The sequence below is a fragment of the Sturnus vulgaris genome, chromosome 11 (genome assembly GCF_052056855.1).
Source record: "Sturnus vulgaris isolate bStuVul1 chromosome 11, bStuVul1.hap1, whole genome shotgun sequence".
Taxonomy (NCBI): Eukaryota; Metazoa; Chordata; class Aves; order Passeriformes; family Sturnidae; genus Sturnus; species Sturnus vulgaris.
The window spans coordinates 21,077,147-21,100,090 of NC_142253.1; positions in this window are offsets into that span (position 1 = coordinate 21,077,147).

Genomic DNA, 22,944 nt, shown 5'->3' on the forward strand with positions numbered 1-22,944 from the left:
GGGGCAGTTTGGGCTCCCTGTCAGCTGAGGCCAAAGGCCTTCCTGCAGAGGCTGGGGAGAAGCTGCAGCCAGGCTAGGCTGGGAAACAGCCCTGTAGGGTGTGACAGCAGCAGTGGGGCAGCGAGGCTGCCATGGATCCCTTCCCACTGTGCTGGGCACAGCGGGGAAAGATGTGCAGAGAAAGCCCCCGGCTGCTGAGTCTCACGAGAAGGCTGAAGAAAATGCACCCACCTTGTCCTCCCTGCATTTCCTTCTGTGTTTGTCTCAGGAATACATCTGAGTCAAGAGATTTTTTGGCTCCAGTATCTTGGGTCTTTCCTTTTGGAGGACCTTAAGAGAAACAAGTTCCATTTTCCAGGAGTGGATCCCACAAAAGCGTGCTCGGCCTGTGGGGTCAGCAGGGACACACTACTCACCCCTGCGATGGGAGCCGGGCTTGCCTGCAGCAGCCAGGCCAGGAGTTGGAGAAATGCTCCCTGCAGACACACCTGTAACTCAACAGCCACAGAAGCTTCTGTCACCTCTGCTGCTCTGCACGGGCAGCCCTGAGCTGCAAGAGCAGTGAGGGGGAATTGCACAGGGCGAGGGCACACAAATGCAAGGCACTGTCCATAGCTCACAGCTTTGGGCTCTGAGCTGGCAGCTCCCCCCGGGGGAAAGGCCTTCACCTACCCTCGCCATCTCCCCGAGGCTCATCCCAGAATGTGGGTTGGGAAGCCAGATCACCTTCACCAACAGGTTCATCTGCAAAGGAAGCAGGACAGAGCAGCTCCCAGCACTGCAGGAGATCCTCAGGCTGCCTGGGACCTGCGAGGAGGCGTGCAAAGCACAGCCCCGGGGCATAGTCCTGGGCCCTTCCCTTCCCTCTCTGCTCTTCTCCGTGGCTGCAGAGAGCACATGGAAGGAGACAGTGGCATTGCACGTGGCAAGAGGATGTACAGTTAAATGCTCCTTCCTCCCACTGACTGTGATCCTGTGGGATCATCAGGGCTCCAGAAGGGAGCAGGGCAATGTTTCCAGAAACCATCAACCTTGATTTGATCTTAAGGGAAATGGCACATGTATGAGCTCTTGCCACAGTGACACTGCTTATTCTATCCGGAAAGGGCCATTGAGAACTTGCCTCCAGCATTCTCCGCGAATTTTAAGCCATATTCTACCAGGGCTTCCAGGTAATCCATGTCACGATCCCAGTCTAGAAGGGAGCACAGGTCAGAAGCATTTCCCTGGTGTGTTGGGATTCCCTTCTGCCTTAGGGGACTGGGCAGTGCAAGGGGCTCGGGTAAGGGTGTGAGAGCCAGATGGGAATGGACATGGCCAAAGCTGCAGAGGGGCCTGGGGAGCTCTGGGCTGGCTCCTGGTCACTCTCCACCCTCTTTGCAGGCCCTGTGCAACATCTCTGCACAGGAAATTGGGGCAGCCCAGGGCCCACTGGGTGTTCTCTCTCTTGCGCAGAGGAAACACTCCCTAAAGCCCTGGCGAAAAACTGTAGCAGGCAGTGCCACAACCTTGCCTCTGTCCTTCCTGCCCTCCCTCCCTCCCTCCCTCTCTCCTTTCCTCTTTTGCCAGGGCCAGCTCCCCCAGCCCAAGGGGTCAGAGTCAGGCCCTGTCAGGACACTCTGGAGCCCTGCTCTCCCCCTCTGCCCTTTCCCCACCATGGTCACCGCTTGCAGCCCCTCCCAGCTTTCGGCCAGTGTCTCCCAGGGAGGGACCCCAGCAGGAGTGCTCAGTACCCGAGTGCCCTGAGCCTGCTCAGGATAATTCCTCTGGGCTGTGCCCGTCTTGTCCGGGCTGCGCCCGCACTGCCAAGCAGCAGAGATGGCGGCTGAAGGCTCAGCAGGGCTCAGGCCCAGAGGCACAGCAATTACCTCCTGTGACTGTGCCTGGCATCGCTTTCCTTCCTGCAGCAGAGACACTGCTTCCTCCAGGGAATGCTGCCTTCAGCACAGCTTCTACATCCACTTCAGGAGGAAGGAAAAAGGACAGCTGGATGAGATGGAGCCATTCCCCATTGGGGAGGTGGAACCTTCAGGACGCAATGCTTGTGCAACACATTGATAAGGATCAGGAAAATGCCCAGGCCCTTGGAGCTGGGCCAGGGCCCTTCCTTCTCCGAACATCTGCCCTTTCTGATCAACCCCGAGACAGGCAATTTGCAGGGATTTCAGAGTGTGCAAGGCCCATGGGGCTATTTAGGCTCCCTGTCAGCTGATGCCAAAGGCCTTCCTGCAGAGGCTGGGGAGAAGCTGCAGCCAGGCCAGGCTGGGAAACAGCCCTGCAGGGTGTGAAGACAGCAGTGGGGCAGCCAGGCTGCCATGGATCCCTTCCTGCTGTGGTGGGCACGGCGTGTCCAGATGTGCAGAGAAAGCCCCTGGGTTGTGAGACTCAGGAGGAGGCTGAGGGAAATGCACCCACCTTGTTTTCCCTGCAGCATTTCCTTCAGCATTTGCCTCATGACCTCTAATGGCTCCAGGGTTTTCCTGTCTGCCATGTGTTTGCTGTTTTCTGTTGGAGGACCTTAACAGAAAGTAGTTCCATTTCCCAGGAGTGGATCCCACAAAAGCAGTGCTCAGCCTGTGGGGTCAGCAGTGATGCACTACTCACCCCTACGATGGGAGCTGAGCTTGTGAGCGACATCCAGGCCAGGAGCTGAAGAAGCCCTCCCTGCAGACACACCCGTAACTGAAAAGCCAAAGAAACTTCAGTCACCTGGTTCTTGGCAGCCTGTCAATAATTATTTCTTGGTGGGACAGTGAGAACTTACCTGCAGGAGGTCCAGAGGGCTTCAGAACAACTTCATAGCGCCACGTCATGGGAGGAGCCTTGCCAGCAACCCCATCTAGAAGCAAACCAAGATGAGAAGAGTTTCCATTGTGCACCAGGCCTGGCTGTGGCCCTGGGCTCACGGCAGGCCTCCTGCTCGGGGCTGCTCCTGTGCCTTGGGCCTCTGGGCACTCAGGGCAGCTGTGGGAGCAGCCGCAGCGGGAGGGACCTTGGTGCACGAGTCCCATTTCCCAGGGGCTGGGAAGGAACGAGCTCCGGAGGCCTCGAAGCCGAGATGCCTCCAGCTGTGGCTGCTGCCGGGCCGTGCAAGGGCAGGCTCTGGGGGAAGAGCTGCTGCCACACAGCCCTGCCCAGGGCTGAGCCCGGCAACACAATTAGGAGTTTCGGCATTTTGGGCTCCCAGTCAGCTGATGCCAAAGGCCTTCCTGCAGAGGCTGGGGAGAAGCTGCAGCCAGGCCAGTCTGGGAAGCAGCCCTGCAGGGCGGGTCAGCAGCAGCGGGGCAGCCAGGCTGCCATGGATCCCTTCCCGCTGTGCCGGGCACAGCATGTGCTGATGTGCAGAGAAAGCTCCCAGATGCTTCAACTCAGGAAAAGGCTGAGGCAAGTACACGCACCATGTCTTCTCTGCATCATTTGTTTCAGTATTTTCCGCACGCCTTCTGATGATTCTTGGGATTTCTTGTCTGCTCTGTCCGGGATCTTTCCCGTCGGAGGACCTTAGAGCAACAGAGTTCCATTTCCCAGCAGTGGATCCCACAAAAGCAGTGCTCGGCCTGTGGGGTCAGCAGGGACACACTACTCACCCCTGCGATGGGAGCCGGGCTTGCCTGCTGGAACCAGCACAGGAGCTGGAGAAATGCTCCCTGCAGACACACCTGTAACTCAACAGCCACAGAAGCTTCTGTCATCTCTGCTGCTCTACACGGGCAGCCCTGAGCTGCAGGAGCAGTGAGGGGGAATTGCACAGGGCGAGGGCACACACGCGCACGGCTCTGTCCTGGCACCTGCAGCCATGCCCCCCTGGTCGAGCTTTGGGCTCTGAGCTGGCAGCTTCCCCGGGGGAAAGGTCTTCACCTACCCTCGCCATCTCCCCGAGGCTCATCCCAGAATGTGGGTTGGGAAGCCAGATCACCTTCACCAACAGGTTCATCTGTAAAGGAAGCCGGACAGAGCAGCTCCCAGCACTGCAGGAGATCCTCAGGCTGCCTGGGACCTGCGAGGAGGCGTGCAAAGCACAGCCCCGGGGCATAGTCCTGGGCCCTTCCCTTCCCTCTCTGCTCTTCTCCGTGGCTGCAGAGAGCACATGGAAGGAGACCGTGGCATTGCACGTGGCAAGAGGATGTACAGTTAAATGCTCCCTCCTCCCACTGACTGTGATCCTGTGGGATCATCAGGGCTCCAGAAGGGAGCAGGGCAATGTTTCCAGAAACCATCAACCTTGATTTGATCTTAAGGGAAATGGCACATGTATGAGCTCTTGCCACAGTGACACTGCTTATTCTATCCGGAAAGGGCCATTGAGAACTTGCCTCCAGCATTCTCCGCGAATTTTAAGCCAGATTCCACCAGGGCTTCCAGGTAATCCATGTCACGATCCCAGTCTAGAAGGGAGCACAGGTCAGAAGCATTTCCGTGGTGTGCTGGGATTCCCTTCTGCCTTAGGGAACTGGGCAGTGCAAGGGGCTCGGGTAAGGGTGTGAGAGCCAGATGGGAATGGACATGGCCAACACTGGGTGTTCTCTCCCTCCCACAGTGGAAAGCCTCCCTAAAGCTTTATGGAAAACCATCCCCAAGGCTTCGTGGGGAGAAGGGAGCGCTGTCCTGGGAAAGGGGAGCCAGGCGGCCGGCTCACCTGCTCCCTTCCCTCGCCATGGAGCTGCCTGGGCAGCCCTGGGAGGGAGGGCCACTGCCAGGAGGAGCAGGAGGAAGAGGCGCAGAGCAAGGGCCATGGTGCCTTGCCCTGTGCCAGTCCCGCAGCTCTTGCTGCCGCCGCTGTCCCGACGCCGCTGTCCCAATGTCAGCACCACTGCCGCCGCCGCCGCCGCCGCCGCTGCTGCTGCTGCTGCCGCAACGGTTGTGCTCAAGGACTGACTGCTCGGTGGCTGTGGTGCTGTGCAACCACGGGTCTCTGGGACCTCTGTGACCTCAGAGCCTGCTGTGACCTCAGCCTGCTGTCAGCCCAGAGCCTGCTGTGACCTCATGGCCTTAGCTGTGCCCCCAGAGCGTACCGCCATCTGTACGAATGGGCTGCCCTGACTGTAAATGGTTTGCTTCATCAAAGGCCATTGCTTAGCAAAACCTTTTGTTTTGCCTGCTGACACTGCTGGTCAGGCTGTGTTCCTGGAGATGCTCCTGATGGCTTCCTGTAGCAATGGGGAGCAAAGAGACACCTACCCCCTTATGCGTCCCACAGAGATCGCTTTATTATAGAAATCACCCCCCTTTTATACCTTTCATCTCAATGAGACAAAACCAAAACTTTAGAGAAGATGGGCACCCATTGGCTGGCTCAGCTGCCGTCTGCCCATGCGTCTTTTCCCCCAGTCTGCTCCCCATTCATACGCTGTCCACACGTTTCTCCTCATTCCTGCCTCTCACTTCTCAGCCAACTTCCAGCCGTCCAGCCTGCAGCTGAGCCTTCCCCACAGGGATTTCTGCTGAACATAACCCTTAGCAACTTGAACAATTACAATCCCATATCCCACAGCTTCCCTCTTTTCCTGGGCATGCTGCTGGTGGAGGTCCAGGCGCAGATGATGCCACTGAAGGAGATGTGCCCTCAGCCCAGGGATGCTCAGCATGGGCTCCCCCAGCCCCTCGGGGCCCCGCTGCTGGTCACAGCAGCCCCTGCCTGGCTCCTGCCTGCCCGCACCGTGGGCATCCATGGCTGCTCCTGGACATGGAGCTCAGCCAGTGCTGCTGCCGTGTGGGCTTTGCTGGTGGTACTACTCGGACACTGGGGTGACAGCTCCATCGCTCCATCTCTTTATTGGAACAGAAGAATGGGCCATCACCTACCCCTGGGGGGGGGGGGGGGAGGGGGGGGTTCACCTTCAGTGTTGTTTAGAGGGTAGGGCCAGGGGGCTTAGGGGGCTGGGTTGATGCTGGGGTCTCTAGAAGAACATGGGAATGAGCTGGGACGGGGCAGAGGGAGATCAAAAAAGGGAGTGAAGGCAGCTTGGGGATACCCATGGGGAGAAGAGATGGCAGGGGGATCTAGAGGGTCACAGGAGGTTCCCTCATAGATGGCCATTTTGGGGTCTTCTTCTCAGAGCTCCTGTAAGGGCTGCCCAGGAGCCCTCTGCTGGAGGAGCTGCTCCGTTGGTCTGAGCGCCAGGTGTAGCCTCCAGCTTTCATCTGCTGTCCAGAGGCGCTCCTGTGGAGAGAGGAGTGTCTGAGGCCCCAGCTGCCGCTGGCACACAGGGACCCTCCTGCACAGCAGGGCCCAGAGCTGGCAAGGCTCCCCAGCACGGCTGGAGCTGCTGGCACACCTTGGCCCAGCTGGACAGCTGCCCCTCAAGGCCCCGGCCAGCAGGGGATGGCTCTGGGCAGGGTCCCTGGCCAGGAGCGGGCCCCAGAGCGCGTCTGCCTTCCAAGGGCAATCTGGTCCCTGCTCTTTCTCCTCCCCGCCTTGCTTTGCCTCTGCCCGCTGCTCCTGGGGCTGCTCTTGGCCCCGCAGCCTCAGTGGGAGCCAGCACTGGCTGCAGCCCCAGTGGGCTCCCCTGGACAAGGCCCAGCAATGAAGAGGCCAATGAAAGCACCGGGCAGCAGCAGAACCCTCAGCAGAGTTATGTGGACAACCACTGACCAGCCACAATTCTACAGCAACTCACTGAGAATGGTTCCTGTCTACAAGCAGCCATCCAATGAAGCTGTCTGAGGGGAAGAGCAACAAAACACTCACCGTTTTCTCTTCCAGCAATACCAGATTCCAACAGAGCACAACATGAAGATGAGTGCCCCAGCAGCCACGATGGCCATTAACTCAAGTAAACAGCGTGTTCCGTGACAGACACCGCTTCCAATGCCCTTCTGGGAATCGGGAACACGTGTTGAGGTGCCGGCTGCATCTGTGAGAGCAATGGGGAGCGTGAGCCCGGGCTCTGCTCCACTGCTGAGCTGGCAGCTCGCTGGACACGGCCAGGATGTTGTCTGCTTCCCCCAGAGCTGGGGCCTGCAGGCACCTTGGCACCCCTTGGCACAGGCTGTGCCACCCAACAAAGCCCAGAGGGCCGGGAGGAGAGCCCGGGGATGGCGCAGCTGCTTGGGCAGTCGCTCCTTCCAGGGAGCCGGGCCCACCCATCCCTGAGCAGCCAGTGCCAGCCCCGACCCTGCCTGCCCCGTGACAGCTCCCCCAGCCCAAGGGGACAGAGTCAGGGCCTGTCAGGACACAGGGCAGCCCCTGCCCAGCCGGGAGTCAGGGCTGGCTGTGGCCGTGGGCTCACAACAGGGCTCCCGCTCGGGGCTGCTCCTGTGCCTTGGGCCTCTGGGCACTCAGGGCAGCTGTGGGAGGAGCTGCAGTGGGAGGGACCTTGGTGCACGAGTCCCATTTCCCAGGGGCTGGGAAGGAACGAGCTCCGGAGGCCTCGAAGCCGAGGCGCCTCCAGCTTTGGCTGCTGCCGGGCCGTGCAAGGGCAGGCTCTGGGGGAAGAGCTGCTGCCACACAGCCCTGCCCAGGGCTGAGCCTGGCACAGCAATTACCTCCTGTGCATGTGCCCGTGCCTGGCATTGCTTTCCCTCCTGGAGTAGAGGCTGGAAGTGAGCCACTGCTTCCTCCTTGAAGTGGCTCCTTCTGCATAGACTTTTGGTCTATCATTTGAGAAAGAAAAAGGACGTTGGATCAGATGGAAACAATCCCCAATAGAGAGCTGTCATCTTCAGGAGGCAATGCTTGGCAAAGTGGCAGGTAAAGATCAGGAAAATGCACAGACTCTTGAGGCTGACCAGAGCACTCCCTCCTCTAAACTGCAAGCCCTCTTGAATGCCAGGAGACCGGGAAATTGCAGGGGATCTCAGGGAGTGCATGGCCCGTGGGGCAGTTTGGGCTCCCTGTCAGCTGAGGCCAAAGGCCTTCCTGCAGAGGCTGGGGAGAAGCTGCAGCCAGGCTAGGCTGGGAAACAGCCCTGTAGGGTGTGACAGCAGCAGTGGGGCAGCGAGGCTGCCATGGATCCCTTCCCACTGTGCTGGGCACAGCGGGGAAAGATGTGCAGAGAAAGCCCCCGGCTGCTGAGTCTCACGAGAAGGCTGAAGAAAATGCACCCACCTTGTCCTCCCTGCATTTCCTTCTGTGTTTGTCTCAGGAATACATCTGAGTCAAGAGATTTTTTGGCTCCAGTATCTTGGGTCTTTCCTTTTGGAGGACCTTAAGAGAAACAAGTTCCATTTTCCAGGAGTGGATCCCACAAAAGCGTGCTCGGCCTGTGGGGTCAGCAGGGACACACTACTCACCCCTGCGATGGGAGCCGGGCTTGCCTGCAGCAGCCAGGCCAGGAGTTGGAGAAATGCTCCCTGCAGACACACCTGTAACTCAACAGCCACAGAAGCTTCTGTCACCTCTGCTGCTCTGCACGGGCAGCCCTGAGCTGCAAGAGCAGTGAGGGGGAATTGCACAGGGCGAGGGCACACAAATGCAAGGCACTGTCCATAGCTCACAGCTTTGGGCTCTGAGCTGGCAGCTCCCCCCGGGGGAAAGGCCTTCACCTACCCTCGCCATCTCCCCGAGGCTCATCCCAGAATGTGGGTTGGGAAGCCAGATCACCTTCACCAACAGGTTCATCTGCAAAGGAAGCAGGACAGAGCAGCTCCCAGCACTGCAGGAGATCCTCAGGCTGCCTGGGACCTGCGAGGAGGCGTGCAAAGCACAGCCCCGGGGCATAGTCCTGGGCCCTTCCCTTCCCTCTCTGCTCTTCTCCATGGCTGCAGAGAGCACATGGAAGGAGACAGTGGCATTGCACGTGGCAAGAGGATGTACAGTTAAATGCTCCTTCCTCCCACTGACTGTGATCCTGTGGGATCATCAGGGCTCCAGAAGGGAGCAGGGCAATGTTTCCAGAAACCATCAACCTTGATTTGATCTTAAGGGAAATGGCACATGTATGAGCTCTTGCCACAGTGACACTGCTTATTCTATCCGGAAAGGGCCATTGAGAACTTGCCTCCAGCATTCTCCGCGAATTTTAAGCCATATTCTACCAGGGCTTCCAGGTAATCCATGTCACGATCCCAGTCTAGAAGGGAGCACAGGTCAGAAGCATTTCCCTGGTGTGTTGGGATTCCCTTCTGCCTTAGGGGACTGGGCAGTGCAAGGGGCTCGGGTAAGGGTGTGAGAGCCAGATGGGAATGGACATGGCCAAAGCTGCAGAGGGGCCTGGGGAGCTCTGGGCTGGCTCCTGGTCACTCTCCACCCTCTTTGCAGGCCCTGTGCAACATCTCTGCACAGGAAATTGGGGCAGCCCAGGGCCCACTGGGTGTTCTCTCTCTTGCGCAGAGGAAACACTCCCTAAAGCCCTGGTGAAAAACTGTAGCAGGCAGTGCCACAACCATGCCTCTGTCCTTCCTGCCTTCCCTCCCTCCCTCCCTCCCTCCCTCCCTCCCTCCTTTCCTCTTTTGCCAGGGCCAGCTCCCCCAGCCCAAGGGGTCAGAGTCAGGCCCTGTCAGGACACTCTGGAGCCCTGCTCTCCCCCTCTGCCCTTTCCCCACCATGGTCACCGCTTGCAGCCCCTCCCAGCTTTCGGCCAGTGTCTCCCAGGGAGGGACCCCAGCAGGAGTGCTCAGTACCCGAGTGCCCTGAGCCTGCTCAGGATAATTCCTCTGGGCTGTGCCCGTCTTGTCCGGGCTGCGCCCGCACTGCCAAGCAGCAGAGATGGCGGCTGAAGGCTCAGCAGGGCTCAGGCCCAGAGGCACAGCAATTACCTCCTGTGACTGTGCCTGGCATCGCTTTCCTTCCTGCAGCAGAGACACTGCTTCCTCCAGGGAATGCTGCCTTCAGCACAGCTTCTACATCCACTTCAGGAGGAAGGAAAAAGGACAGCTGGATGAGATGGAGCCATTCCCCATTGGGGAGGTGGAACCTTCAGGACGCAATGCTTGTGCAACACATTGATAAGGATCAGGAAAATGCCCAGGCCCTTGGAGCTGGGCCAGGGCCCTTCCTTCTCCGAACATCTGCCCTTTCTGATCAACCCCGAGACAGGCAATTTGCAGGGATTTCAGAGTGTGCAAGGCCCATGGGGCTATTTAGGCTCCCTGTCAGCTGATGCCAAAGGCCTTCCTGCAGAGGCTGGGGAGAAGCTGCAGCCAGGCCAGGCTGGGAAACAGCCCTGCAGGGTGTGAAGACAGCAGTGGGGCAGCCAGGCTGCCATGGATCCCTTCCTGCTGTGGTGGGCACGGCGTGTCCAGATGTGCAGAGAAAGCCCCTGGGTTGTGAGACTCAGGAGGAGGCTGAGGGAAATGCACCCACCTTGTTTTCCCTGCAGCATTTCCTTCAGCATTTGCCTCATGACTTCTAATGGCTCCAGGGTTTTCCTGTCTGCCATGTGTTTGCTGTTTTCTGTTGGAGGACCTTAACAGAAAGTAGTTCCATTTCCCAGGAGTGGATCCCACAAAAGCAGTGCTCAGCCTGTGGGGTCAGCAGTGACGCACTACTCACCCCTATGACGGGAGCTGAGCTTGTGAGCGACATCCAGGCCAGGAGCTGAAGAAGCCCTCCCTGCAGACACACCCGTAACTGAAAAGCCAAAGAAACTTCAGTCACCTGGTTCTTGGCAGCCTGTCAATAATTATTTCTTGGTGGGACAGTGAGAACTTACCTGCAGGAGGTCCAGAGGGCTTCAGAACAACTTCATAGCGCCACGTCATGGGAGGAGCCTTGCCAGCAACCCCATCTAGAAGCAAACCAAGATGAGAAGAGTTTCCATTGTGCACCAGGCCTGGCTGTGGCCCTGGGCTCACGGCAGGGCTCCTGCTCGGGGCTGCTCCTGTGCCTTGGGCCTCTGGGCACTCAGGGCAGCTGTGGGAGCAGCCGCAGCGGGAGGGACCTTGGTGCACGAGTCCCATTTCCCAGGGGCTGGGAAGGAACGAGCTCCGGAGGCCTCGAAGCCGAGGTGCCTCCAGCTGTGGCTGCTGCCGGGCCGTGCAAGGGCAGGCTCTGGGGGAAGAGCTGCTGCCACACAGCCCTGCCCAGGGCTGAGCCTGGCACAGCAATTACCTCCTGTGCCTGTACCCGTGCCTGGCATCGCCTTTCTTCTTGACGCAGAGGCTGCCGATGAGTGACTGCTTCCACTGGGAAATGCTGCCTTCCACAGAAGCTCTATGTCCAGATCTTACGGAGAAAGGAAGAGAGATAGTTGGATCAGATGGAACTGTTCCCTATTTGGGTGCTGGCATCTTCAGGAGGCAATACTTGTCAACAATATGGACAAGGCTCAGGAAAAGGCCCAGGCTCTTGGGGCAGTGACAGGGCTCTCTCTTGTCCAAATCACCACCTCTCCTGATCTACCCTGAGACCAGGAAATTGCAGGGGATCTCAGGGTGTGCAAGGCCTATGGGGCACTTTGGGCTCCCAGTCAGCTGATGTCAAAGGCCTTCCTGCAGAGGCTGGGGAGAAACTGCAGCCAGGCCGGGCTGTGAAAAAGCCCTGCAGGGCGTGACAGCAGCAGTGGGGCAGCGAGGCTGCCATGGATCCCTTCCCTCTTCGCCGGGTATAGTGTGTCCAGATGTGGAAAGAAAGACCCGGGCTGCTGAATCTCAAAAAAAGGCTGAAGGAAGTGCTCCCACCTTGTCTTCTCTGCATCATTTGTTTCAGTATTTTCTGCATGTCTTCTGATGGTTCTTGGGATTTCTTGTCTGCTCTGTCCGGGATCTTTCCCGTCGGAGGACCTTAGAGCAACAGAGTTCCATTTCCCAGCAGTGGATCCCACAAAAGGAGTGCTCGGCCTGTGGGGTCAGCAGGGACACACTACTCACCCCTGCGATGGGAGCCGGGCTTGCCTGCTGGAACCAGCACAGGAGCTGGAGAAATGCTCCCTGCAGACACACCTGTAACTCAACAGCCACAGAAGCTTCTGTCATCTCTGCTACTCTACACGGGCAGCCCTGAGCTGCAGGAGCAGTGAGGGGGAATTGCACAGGGCGAGGGCACACACGCGCACGGCTCTGTCCTGGCACCTGCAGCCATGCCCCCCGGGCCGAGCTTTGGGCTCTGAGCTGGCAGCTCCCCCAGGGGGAAAGGTCTTCACCTACCCTCGCCATCTCCCCGAGGCTCATCCAGGAATGTGGGTTGGGAAGCCAGATCACCTTCACCAACAGGTTCATCTGCAAAGGAAGCCGGACAGAGCAGCTCTCAGCACTGCAGGAGGTCCTCAGGCTGCCTGGGGCCAGGCAAAGGCACAAGCACAAGGCACAGCCCCAGGCCCTTCTCTTCTCTCTCTGCTCTTCTCCGTGGCTGCACAAAGCACATGGAAGGAGACAGTGGCATTGCACATGGGAAGAAGATTTAACAGCTAAATCCTTCTTTCTCCCACTGACAGCCGTCCTGTGGGATCATCAGGGCTCCAGAAAGAAGGAGGTCAAGGTTTCCAGAAACCATCAGCCTCCAGAGGAACTTAAGCAAAGTGGCACATGAGCGGGCTTCTGCCACCTTGACACTGATTATTCTGTCAGTAAAGGGACACTGAGAATTTGCCTCCGGCATCTGGGAAAGTCTTCAAACCTCCATTCACCAGCAATTCCCAATAATGCATGCCCTGATCCCCATCTGGAAGGGAGCACAGATCAGAAGCATTTCCATGGTGTACTGGGATCCCCTTCTGCCTTAGGGATCTGGGCACTGCAAGGGGGTTGGGAAAGGCTGTGGGGGCCAGATGTGAATGGACGTGGCCAAAGCTGCAGAGGGGCATGGGGAGCTCTGGGCTGGCTCTGGTCACTCTGCACACTCTTTCCACGTCCTGTGCAACATCCCTGAAGCGCTGTGCCCGCACTGCCAAGCAGCAGAGAGGGCAGCTGAAGGCTCAGCAGGGCTCAGGCCCAGAGGCACAGCAATTACCTCCTGCGACTGTGCCTGGCATCGCCTCCCTTCCTGTAGAAGAGGCTGGAACAGAAGCACTGCTTCCTCTGGGAAAACCTTCCTTCTGCACAGCCTCTACTTTCATTTCTGGAGAAAGGAAAAGGGAGCGCTGGATGAGGTGGAGGCATTCCCCACTGGGGAGGTGGCACCTTCAGGAGATGGTGAAAGATGTGGTTCAGGATCAGGAAAATGGCCAGGCGCTTGGAGCTGGGCCAGAGCACTCCCTCACTGAAACACCCGCCCTGCTGATCTACCCCAAGACCGGGAAATTGCAGGGGATTTCAGCGTGTGCATGGCCAGTGGGGCATTTTGGGCTCCCAGTCAGCTGATGCCAAAGGCCTTCCTGCAGAGGCTGGGGAGAAGCTGCAGCCAGGCCAAGCAGGGAAACAGCCCTGCAGGGTGTGAGAGCTGCAGCGAGGCAGCCAGGCTGCCATGGATCCCTTCCCGCTGTGCCAGGTATGGCGTGTCCAGATGTGCAGAGAAAGCCCCTGGGTTGTGAGTCTCAGGAGGAGGCTGAGGGAAATGGAACCCCCTTGTTTTCCCTGCAGCACCTCTTTCAGCATTTGCCTCATGACTTCTAATGGCTCCAGGGTTTTCCTGTCTGCCATGTGTTTGCTGTTTTCTGTTGGAGGACCTTAACAGAAAGTAGTTCCATTTCCCAGGAGTGGATCCCACAAAAGCAGTGCTCAGCCTGTGGGGTCAGCAGTGACGCACTACTCACCCCTATGACGGGAGCTGAGCTTGTGAGCGACATCCAGGCCAGGAGCTGAAGAAGCCCTCCCTGCAGACACACCCGTAACTGAAAAGCCAAAGAAACTTCAGTCACCTGGTTCTTGGCAGCCTGTCAATAATTATTTCTTGGTGGGACAGTGAGAACTTACCTGCAGGAGGTCCAGAGGGCTTCAGAACAACTTCATAGCGCCACGTCATGGGAGGAGCCTTGCCAGCAACCCCATCTAGAAGCAAACCAAGATGAGAAGAGTTTCCATTGTGCACCAGGCCTGGCTGTGGCCCTGGGCTCACGACAGGGCTCCTGCTCGGGGCTGCTCCTGTGCCTTGGGCCTCTGGGCACTCAGGGCAGCTGTGGGAGCAGCCGCAGTGGGAGGGACCTTGGTGCACGAGTCCCATTTCCCAGGGGCTGGGAAGGAACGAGCTCCGGAGGCCTCGAAGCCGAGGTGCCTCCAGCTGTGGCTGCTGCCGGGCCGTGCAAGGGCAGGCTCTGGGGGAAGAGCTGCTGCCACACAGCCCTGCCCAGGGCTGAGCCCGGCACCGCAATTAGGAGTTTCGGCATTTTGGGCTCCCAGTCAGCTGATGCCAAAAGCCTTCCTGCAGGGGCTGGGGAGAAGCTGCAGCCAGGCCAGGCTGGGAAACAGCCCTGCAGGGCGGGTCAGCAGCAGCGGGGCAGCCAGGCTGCCATGGATCCCTTCCCGCTGTGCCGGGCACAGCATGTGCTGATGTGCAGAGAAAGCTCCCAGATGCTTCAACTCAGGAAAAGGCTGAGGCAAGTACACGCACCATGTCTTCTCTGCATCATTTGTTTCAGTATTTTCCGCACGCCTTCTGATGATTCTTGGGATTTCTTGTCTGCTCTGTCCGGGATCTTTCCCGTCGGAGGACCTTAGAGCAACAGAGTTCCATTTCCCAGCAGTGGATCCCACAAAAGCAGTGCTCGGCCTGTGGGGTCAGCAGGGACACACTACTCACCCCTGCGATGGGAGCCGGGCTTGCCTGCTGGAACCAGCACAGGAGCTGGAGAAATGCTCCCTGCAGACACACCTGTAACTCAACAGCCACAGAAGCTTCTGTCATCTCTGCTGCTCTACACGGGCAGCCCTGAGCTGCAGGAGCAGTGAGGGGGAATTGCACAGGGCGAGGGCACACACGCGCACGGCTCTGTCCTGGCACCTGCAGCCATGCCCCCCCGGTCGAGCTTTGGGCTCTGAGCTGGCAGCTTCCCCGGGGGAAAGGTCTTCACCTACCCTCGCCATCTCCCCGAGGCTCATCCAGGAATGTGGGTTGGGAAGCCAGATCACCTTCACCAACAGGTTCATCTGCAAAGGAAGCAGGACAGAGCAGCTCTCAGCACTGCAGGAGATCCTCAGGCTGCCTGGGACCTGCGAGGAGGCGTGCAAAGCACAGCCCCGGGGCATAGTCCTGGGCCCTTCCCTTCCCTCTCTGCTCTTCTCCGTGGCTGCAGAGAGCACATGGAAGGAGACAGTGGCATTGCACGTGGCAAGAGGATGTACAGTTAAATGCTCCTTCCTCCCACTGACTGTGATCCTGTGGGATCATCAGGGCTCCAGAAGGGAGCAGGGCAATGTTTCCAGAAACCATCAACCTTGATTTGATCTTAAGGGAAATGGCACATGTATGAGCTCTTGCCACAGTGACACTGCTTATTCTATCCGGAAAGGGCCATTGAGAACTTGCCTCCAGCATTCTCCGCGAATTTTAAGCCAGATTCCACCAGGGCTTCCAGGTAATCCATGTCACGATCCCAGTCTAGAAGGGAGCACAGGTCAGAAGCATTTCCGTGGTGTGCTGGGATTCCCTTCTGCCTTAGGGAACTGGGCAGTGCAAGGGGCTCGGGTAAGGGTGTGGGAGCCAGATGTGAATGGACATGGCCAACACTGGGTGTTCTCTCCCTCCCACAGAGGAAAGCCTCCCTAAAGCTTTATGGAAAACCATCCCCAAGGCTTCGTGGGGAGAAGGGAGCGCTGTCCTGGGAAAGGGGAGCCAGGCGGCCGGCTCACCTGCTCCCTTCCCTCGCCATGGAGCTGCCTGGGCAGCCCTGGGAGGGAGGGCCACTGCCAGGAGGAGCAGGAGGAAGAGGCGCAGAGCAAGGGCCATGGTGCCTTGCCCTGTGCCAGTCCCGCAGCTCTTGCTGACGCCGCTGTCCTGACGCCGCTGTCCCGACGCCGCTGTCCCAATGTCAGCACCACTGCCGCCGCCGCCGCCGCTGCTGCTGCTGCTGCCGCAACGGTTGTGCTCAAGGACTGACTGCTCGGTGGCTGTGGTGCTGTGCAACCACGGGTCTCTGGGACCTCTGTGACCTCAGAGCCTGCTGTGACCTCAGCCTGCTGTCAGCCCAGAGCCTGCTGTGACCTCATGGCCTTAGCTGTGCCCTCATGGCCTTAACTGTGCCCCCAGAGCGTACCCCCATCTGTACGAATGGGCTGCCCTGACTGTAAATGGTTTGCTTCATCAAAGGCCATTGCTTAGCAAAACGTTTTGTTTTGCCTGCTGACACTGCTGGTCAGGCTGTGTCCCTGGAGATGCTCCTGATGGCTTCCTGTAGCAATGGGGAGCAAAGAGACACCTACCCCCTTATGCGTCCCACAGAGATCACTTTATTATAGAAATCACCCCCCTTTTATACCTTTCATCTCAATGAGACAAAACCAAAACTTTAGAGAAGATGGGCACCCATTGGCTGGCTCAGCTGCCGTCTGCCCATGCGTCTTTTCCCCCAGTCTGCTCCCCATTCATACGCTGTCCACACGTTCCTCCTCATTCCTGCCTCTCACTTCTCAGCCAACTTCCAGCCGTCCAGCCTGCAGCTGAGCCTTCCCCACAGGGATTTCTGCTGAACATAACCCTTAGCAACTTGAACAATTACAATCCCATATCCCACAGCTTCCCTCTTTTCCTGGGCATGCTGCTGGTGGAGGTCCAGGCGCAGATGATGCCACTGAAGGAGATGTGCCCTCAGCCCAGGGATGCTCAGCATGGGCTCCCCCAGCCCCTCGGGGCCCCGCTGCTGGTCACAGCAGCCCCTGCCTGGCTCCTGCCTGCCCGCACCGTGGGCATCCATGGCTGCTCCTGGACATGGAGCTCAGCCAGTGCTGCTGCCGTGTGGGCTTTGCTGGTGGTACTACTCGGACACTGGGGTGACAGCTCCATCGCTCCATCTCTTTATTGGAACAGAAGAATGGGCCATCACCTACCCCTGGGGGGGGGGGGGGAGGGGAGGGGGGGGTTCACCTTCAGTGTTGTTTAGAGGGTAGGGCCAGGGGGCTTAGGGGGCTGGGTTGATGCTGGGGTCTCTAGAAGAACATGGGAATGAGCTGGGACGGGGCAGAGGGAGATCAAAAAAGGGAGTGAAGGCAGCTTGGGGATACCCATGGGGAGAAGAGATGGCAGGGGGATCTAGAGGGTCACAGGAGGTTCCCTCATAGATGGCCATTTTGGGGTCTTCTTCTCAGAGCTCCTGTAAGGGCTGCCCAGGAGCCCTCTGCTGGAGGAGCTGCTCCATTGGTCCGAGCGCCAGGTGTAGCCTCCAGCTTTCATCTGCTGTCCAGAGGCGCTCCTGTGGAGAGAGGAGTGTCTGAGGCCCCAGCTGCCGCTGGCACACAGGGACCCTCCTGCACAGCAGGGCCCAGAGCTGGCAAGGCTCCCCAGCACGGCTGGAGCTGCTGGCACACCTTGGCCCAGCTGGACAGCTGCCCCTCAAGGCCCCGGCCAGCAGGGGATGGCTCTGGGCAGGGTCCCTGGCCAGGAGCGGGCCCCAGAGCGCGTCTGCCTTCCAAGGGCAATCTGGTCCCTGCTCTTTCTCCTCCCCGCCTTGCTTTGCCTCTGCCCGCTGCTCCTGGGGCTGCTCTTGGCCCCGCAGCCTCAGTGGGAGCCAGCACTGGCTGCAGCCCCAGTGGGCTCCCCTGGACAAGGCCCAGCAATGAAGAGGCCAATGAAAGCACCGGGCAGCAGCAGAACCCTCAGCAGAGTTATGTGGACAACCACTGACCAGCCACAATTCTACAGCAACTCACTGAGAATGGTTCCTGTCTACAAGCAGCCATCCAATGAAGCTGTCTGAGGGGAAGAGCAACAAAACACTCACCGTTTTCTCTTCCAGCAATACCAGATTCCAACAGAGCACAACATGAAGATGAGTGCCCCAGCAGCCACGATGGCCATTAACTCAAGTAAACAGCGTGTTCCGTGACAGACACCGCTTCCAATGCCCTTCTGGGAATCGGGAACACGTGTTGAGGTGCCGGCTGCATCTGTGAGAGCAATGGGGAGCGTGAGCCCGGGCTCTGCTCCACTGCTGAGCTGGCAGCTCGCTGGACACGGCCAGGATGTTGTCTGCTTCCCCCAGAGCTGGGGCCTGCAGGCACCTTGGCACCCCTTGGCACAGGCTGTGCCACCCAACAAAGCCCAGAGGGCCGGGAGGAGAGCCCGGGGATGGCGCAGCTGCTTGGGCAGTCGCTCCTTCCAGGGAGCCGGGCCCACCCATCCCTGAGCAGCCAGTGCCAGCCCCGACCCTGCCTGCCCCGTGACAGCTCCCCCAGCCCAAGGGGACAGAGTCAGGGCCTGTCAGGACACAGGGCAGCCCCTGCCCAGCCGGGAGTCAGGGCTGGCTGTGGCCCTGGGCTCACAACAGGGCTCCCGCTCGGGGCTGCTCCTGTGCCTTGGGCCTCTGGGCACTCAGGGCAGCTGTGGGAGGAGCTGCAGTGGGAGGGACCTTGGTGCACGAGTCCCATTTCCCAGGGGCTGGGAAGGAACGAGCTCCGGAGGCCTCGAAGCCGAGGCGCCTCCAGCTTTGGCTGCTGCCGGGCCGTGCAAGGGCAGGCTCTGGGGGAAGAGCTGCTGCCACACAGCCCTGCCCAGGGCTGAGCCTGGCACAGCAATTACCTCCTGTGCATGTGCCCGTGCCTGGCATTGCTTTCCCTCCTGGAGTAGAGGCTGGAAGTGAGCCACTGCTTCCTCCTTGAAGTGGCTCCTTCTGCATAGACTTTTGGTCTATCATTTGAGAAAGAAAAAGGACGTTGGATCAGATGGAAACAATCCCCAATAGAGAGCTGTCATCTTCAGGAGGCAATGCTTGGCAAAGTGGCAGGTAAAGATCAGGAAAATGCACAGACTCTTGAGGCTGACCAGAGCACTCCCTCCTCTAAACTGCAAGCCCTCTTGAATGCCAGGAGACCGGGAAATTGCAGGGGATCTCAGGGAGTGCATGGCCCGTGGGGCAGTTTGGGCTCCCTGTCAGCTGAGGCCAAAGGCCTTCCTGCAGAGGCTGGGGAGAAGCTGCAGCCAGGCTAGGCTGGGAAACAGCCCTGTAGGGTGTGACAGCAGCAGTGGGGCAGCGAGGCTGCCATGGATCCCTTCCCACTGTGCTGGGCACAGCGGGGAAAGATGTGCAGAGAAAGCCCCCGGCTGCTGAGTCTCACGAGAAGGCTGAAGAAAATGCACCCACCTTGTCCTCCCTGCATTTCCTTCTGTGTTTGTCTCAGGAATACATCTGAGTCAAGAGATTTTTTGGCTCCAGTATCTTGGGTCTTTCCTTTTGGAGGACCTTAAGAGAAACAAGTTCCATTTTCCAGGAGTGGATCCCACAAAAGCAGTGCTCGGCCTGTGGGGTCAGCAGGGACACACTACTCACCCCTGCGATGGGAGCCGGGCTTGCCTGCAGCAGCCAGGCCAGGAGTTGGAGAAATGCTCCCTGCAGACACACCTGTAACTCAACAGCCACAGAAGCTTCTGTCACCTCTGCTGCTCTGCACGGGCAGCCCTGAGCTGCAAGAGCAGTGAGGGGGAATTGCACAGGGCGAGGGCACACAAATGCATGGCACTGTCCATAGCTCACAGCTTTGGGCTCTGAGCTGGCAGCTCCCCCCGGGGGAAAGGCCTTCACCTACCCTCGCCATCTCCCCGAGGCTCATCCCAGAATGTGGGTTGGGAAGCCAGATCACCTTCACCAACAGGTTCATCTGCAAAGGAAGCAGGACAGAGCAGCTCCCAGCACTGCAGGAGATCCTCAGGCTGCCTGGGACCTGCGAGGAGGCGTGCAAAGCACAGCCCCGGGGCATAGTCCTGGGCCCTTCCCTTCCCTCTCTGCTCTTCTCCATGGCTGCAGAGAGCACATGGAAGGAGACAGTGGCATTGCACGTGGCAAGAGGATGTACAGTTAAATGCTCCTTCCTCCCACTGACTGTGATCCTGTGGGATCATCAGGGCTCCAGAAGGGAGCAGGGCAATGTTTCCAGAAACCATCAACCTTGATTTGATCTTAAGGGAAATGGCACATGTATGAGCTCTTGCCACAGTGACACTGCTTATTCTATCCGGAAAGGGCCATTGAGAACTTGCCTCCAGCATTCTCCGCGAATTTTAAGCCATATTCTACCAGGGCTTCCAGGTAATCCATGTCACGATCCCAGTCTAGAAGGGAGCACAGGTCAGAAGCATTTCCCTGGTGTGTTGGGATTCCCTTCTGCCTTAGGGGACTGGGCAGTGCAAGGGGCTCGGGTAAGGGTGTGAGAGCCAGATGGGAATGGACATGGCCAAAGCTGCAGAGGGGCCTGGGGAGCTCTGGGCTGGCTCCTGGTCACTCTCCACCCTCTTTGCAGGCCCTGTGCAACATCTCTGCACAGGAAATTGGGGCAGCCCAGGGCCCACTGGGTGTTCTCTCTCTTGCGCAGAGGAAACACTCCCTAAAGCCCTGGCGAAAAACTGTAGCAGGCAGTGCCACAACCATGCCTCTGTCCTTCCTGCCTTCCCTCCCTCCCTCCCTCCCTCCCTCCTTTCCTCTTTTGCCAGGGCCAGCTCCCCCAGCCCAAGGGGTCAGAGTCAGGCCCTGTCAGGACACTCTGGAGCCCTGCTCTCCCCCTCTGCCCTTTCCCCACCATGGTCACCGCTTGCAGCCCCTCCCAGCTTTCGGCCAGTGTCTCCCAGGGAGGGACCCCAGCAGGAGTGCTCAGTACCCGAGTGCCCTGAGCCTGCTCAGGATAATTCCTCTGGGCTGTGCCCGTCTTGTCCGGGCTGCGCCCGCACTGCCAAGCAGCAGAGATGGCGGCTGAAGGCTCAGCAGGGCTCAGGCCCAGAGGCACAGCAATTACCTCCTGTGACTGTGCCTGGCATCGCTTTCCTTCCTGCAGCAGAGACACTGCTTCCTCCAGGGAATGCTGCCTTCAGCACAGCTTCTACATCCACTTCAGGAGGAAGGAAAAAGGACAGCTGGATGAGATGGAGCCATTCCCCATTGGGGAGGTGGAACCTTCAGGACGCAATGCTTGTGCAACACATTGATAAGGATCAGGAAAATGCCCAGGCCCTTGGAGCTGGGCCAGGGCCCTTCCTTCTCCGAACATCTGCCCTTTCTGATCAACCCCGAGACAGGCAATTTGCAGGGATTTCAGAGTGTGCAAGGCCCATGGGGCTATTTAGGCTCCCTGTCAGCTGATGCCAAAGGCCTTCCTGCAGAGGCTGGGGAGAAGCTGCAGCCAGGCCAGGCTGGGAAACAGCCCTGCAGGGTGTGAAGACAGCAGTGGGGCAGCCAGGCTGCCATGGATCCCTTCCTGCTGTGGTGGGCACGGCGTGTCCAGATGTGCAGAGAAAGCCCCTGGGTTGTGAGACTCAGGAGGAGGCTGAGGGAAATGCACCCACCTTGTTTTCCCTGCAGCATTTCCTTCAGCATTTGCCTCATGACCTCTAATGGCTCCAGGGTTTTCCTGTCTGCCATGTGTTTGCTGTTTTCTGTTGGAGGACCTTAACAGAAAGTAGTTCCATTTCCCAGGAGTGGATCCCACAAAAGCAGTGCTCAGCCTGTGGGGTCAGCAGTGACGCACTACTCACCCCTATGACGGGAGCTGAGCTTGTGAGCGACATCCAGGCCAGGAGCTGAAGAAGCCCTCCCTGCAGACACACCCGTAACTGAAAAGCCAAAGAAACTTCAGTCACCTGGTTCTTGGCAGCCTGTCAATAATTATTTCTTGGTGGGACAGTGAGAACTTACCTGCAGGAGGTCCAGAGGGCTTCAGAACAACTTCATAGCGCCACGTCATGGGAAGAGCCTTGCCAGCAACCCCATCTAGAAGCAAACCAAGATGAGAAGAGTTTCCAGTGTGCACCAGGCCTGGCTGTGGCCCTGGGCTCACGACAGGGCTCCTGCTCGGGGCTGCTCCTGTGCCTTGGGCCTCTGGGCACTCAGGGCAGCTGTGGGAGCAGCCGCAGTGGGAGGGACCTTGGTGCACGAGTCCCATTTCCCAGGGGCTGGGAAGGAACGAGCTCCGGAGGCCTCGAAGCCGAGGTGCCTCCAGCTGTGGCTGCTGCCGGGCCGTGCAAGGGCAGGCTCTGGGGGAAGAGCTGCTGCCACACAGCCCTGCCCAGGGCTGAGCCCGGCACCGCAATTAGGAGTTTCGGCATTTTGGGCTCCCAGTCAGCTGATGCCAAAGGCCTTCCTGCAGAGGCTGGGGAGAAGCTGCAGCCAGGCCAGGCTGGGAAGCAGCCCTGCAGGGCGGGTCAGCAGCAGCGGGGCAGCCAGGCTGCCATGGATCCCTTCCCGCTGTGCCGGGCACAGCATGTGCAGATGTGCAGAGAAAGCTCCCAGATGCTTCAACTCAGGAAAAGGCTGAGGCAAGTACACGCACCATGTCTTCTCTGCATCATTTGTTTCAGTATTTTCCGCATGCCTTCTGATGATTCTTGGGATTTCTTGTCTGCTCTGTCCGGGATCTTTCCCGTCGGAGGACCTTAGAGCAACAGAGTTCCATTTCCCAGCAGTGGATCCCACAAAAGCAGTGCTCGGCCTGTGGGGTCAGCAGGGACACACTACTCACCCCTGCGATGGGAGCCGGGCTTGCCTGCTGGAACCAGCACAGGAGCTGGAGAAATGCTCCCTGCAGACACACCTGTAACTCAACAGCCACAGAAGCTTCTGTCATCTCTGCTGCTCTGCACGGGCAGCCCTGAGCTGCAGGAGCAGTGAGGGGGAATTGCACAGGGCGAGGGCACACACGCGCACGGCTCTGTCCTGGCACCTGCAGCCATGCCCCCCCGGTCGAGCTTTGGGCTCTGAGCTGGCAGCTTCCCCAGGGGGAAAGGTCTTCACCTACCCTCGCCATCTCCCCGAGGCTCATCCAGGAATGTGGGTTGGGAAGCCAGATCACCTTCACCAACAGGTTCATCTGCAAAGGAAGCAGGACAGAGCAGCTCTCAGCACTGCAGGAGGTCCTCAGGCTGCCTGGGGCCAGGCAAAGGCACAAGCACAAGGCACAGCCCCAGGCCCTTCCCTTCTCTCTCTGCTCCTCTCCGTGGCTGCACAAAGCACATGGAAGGAGACAGTGGCATTGCACATGGGAAGAAGATTTAACAGCTAA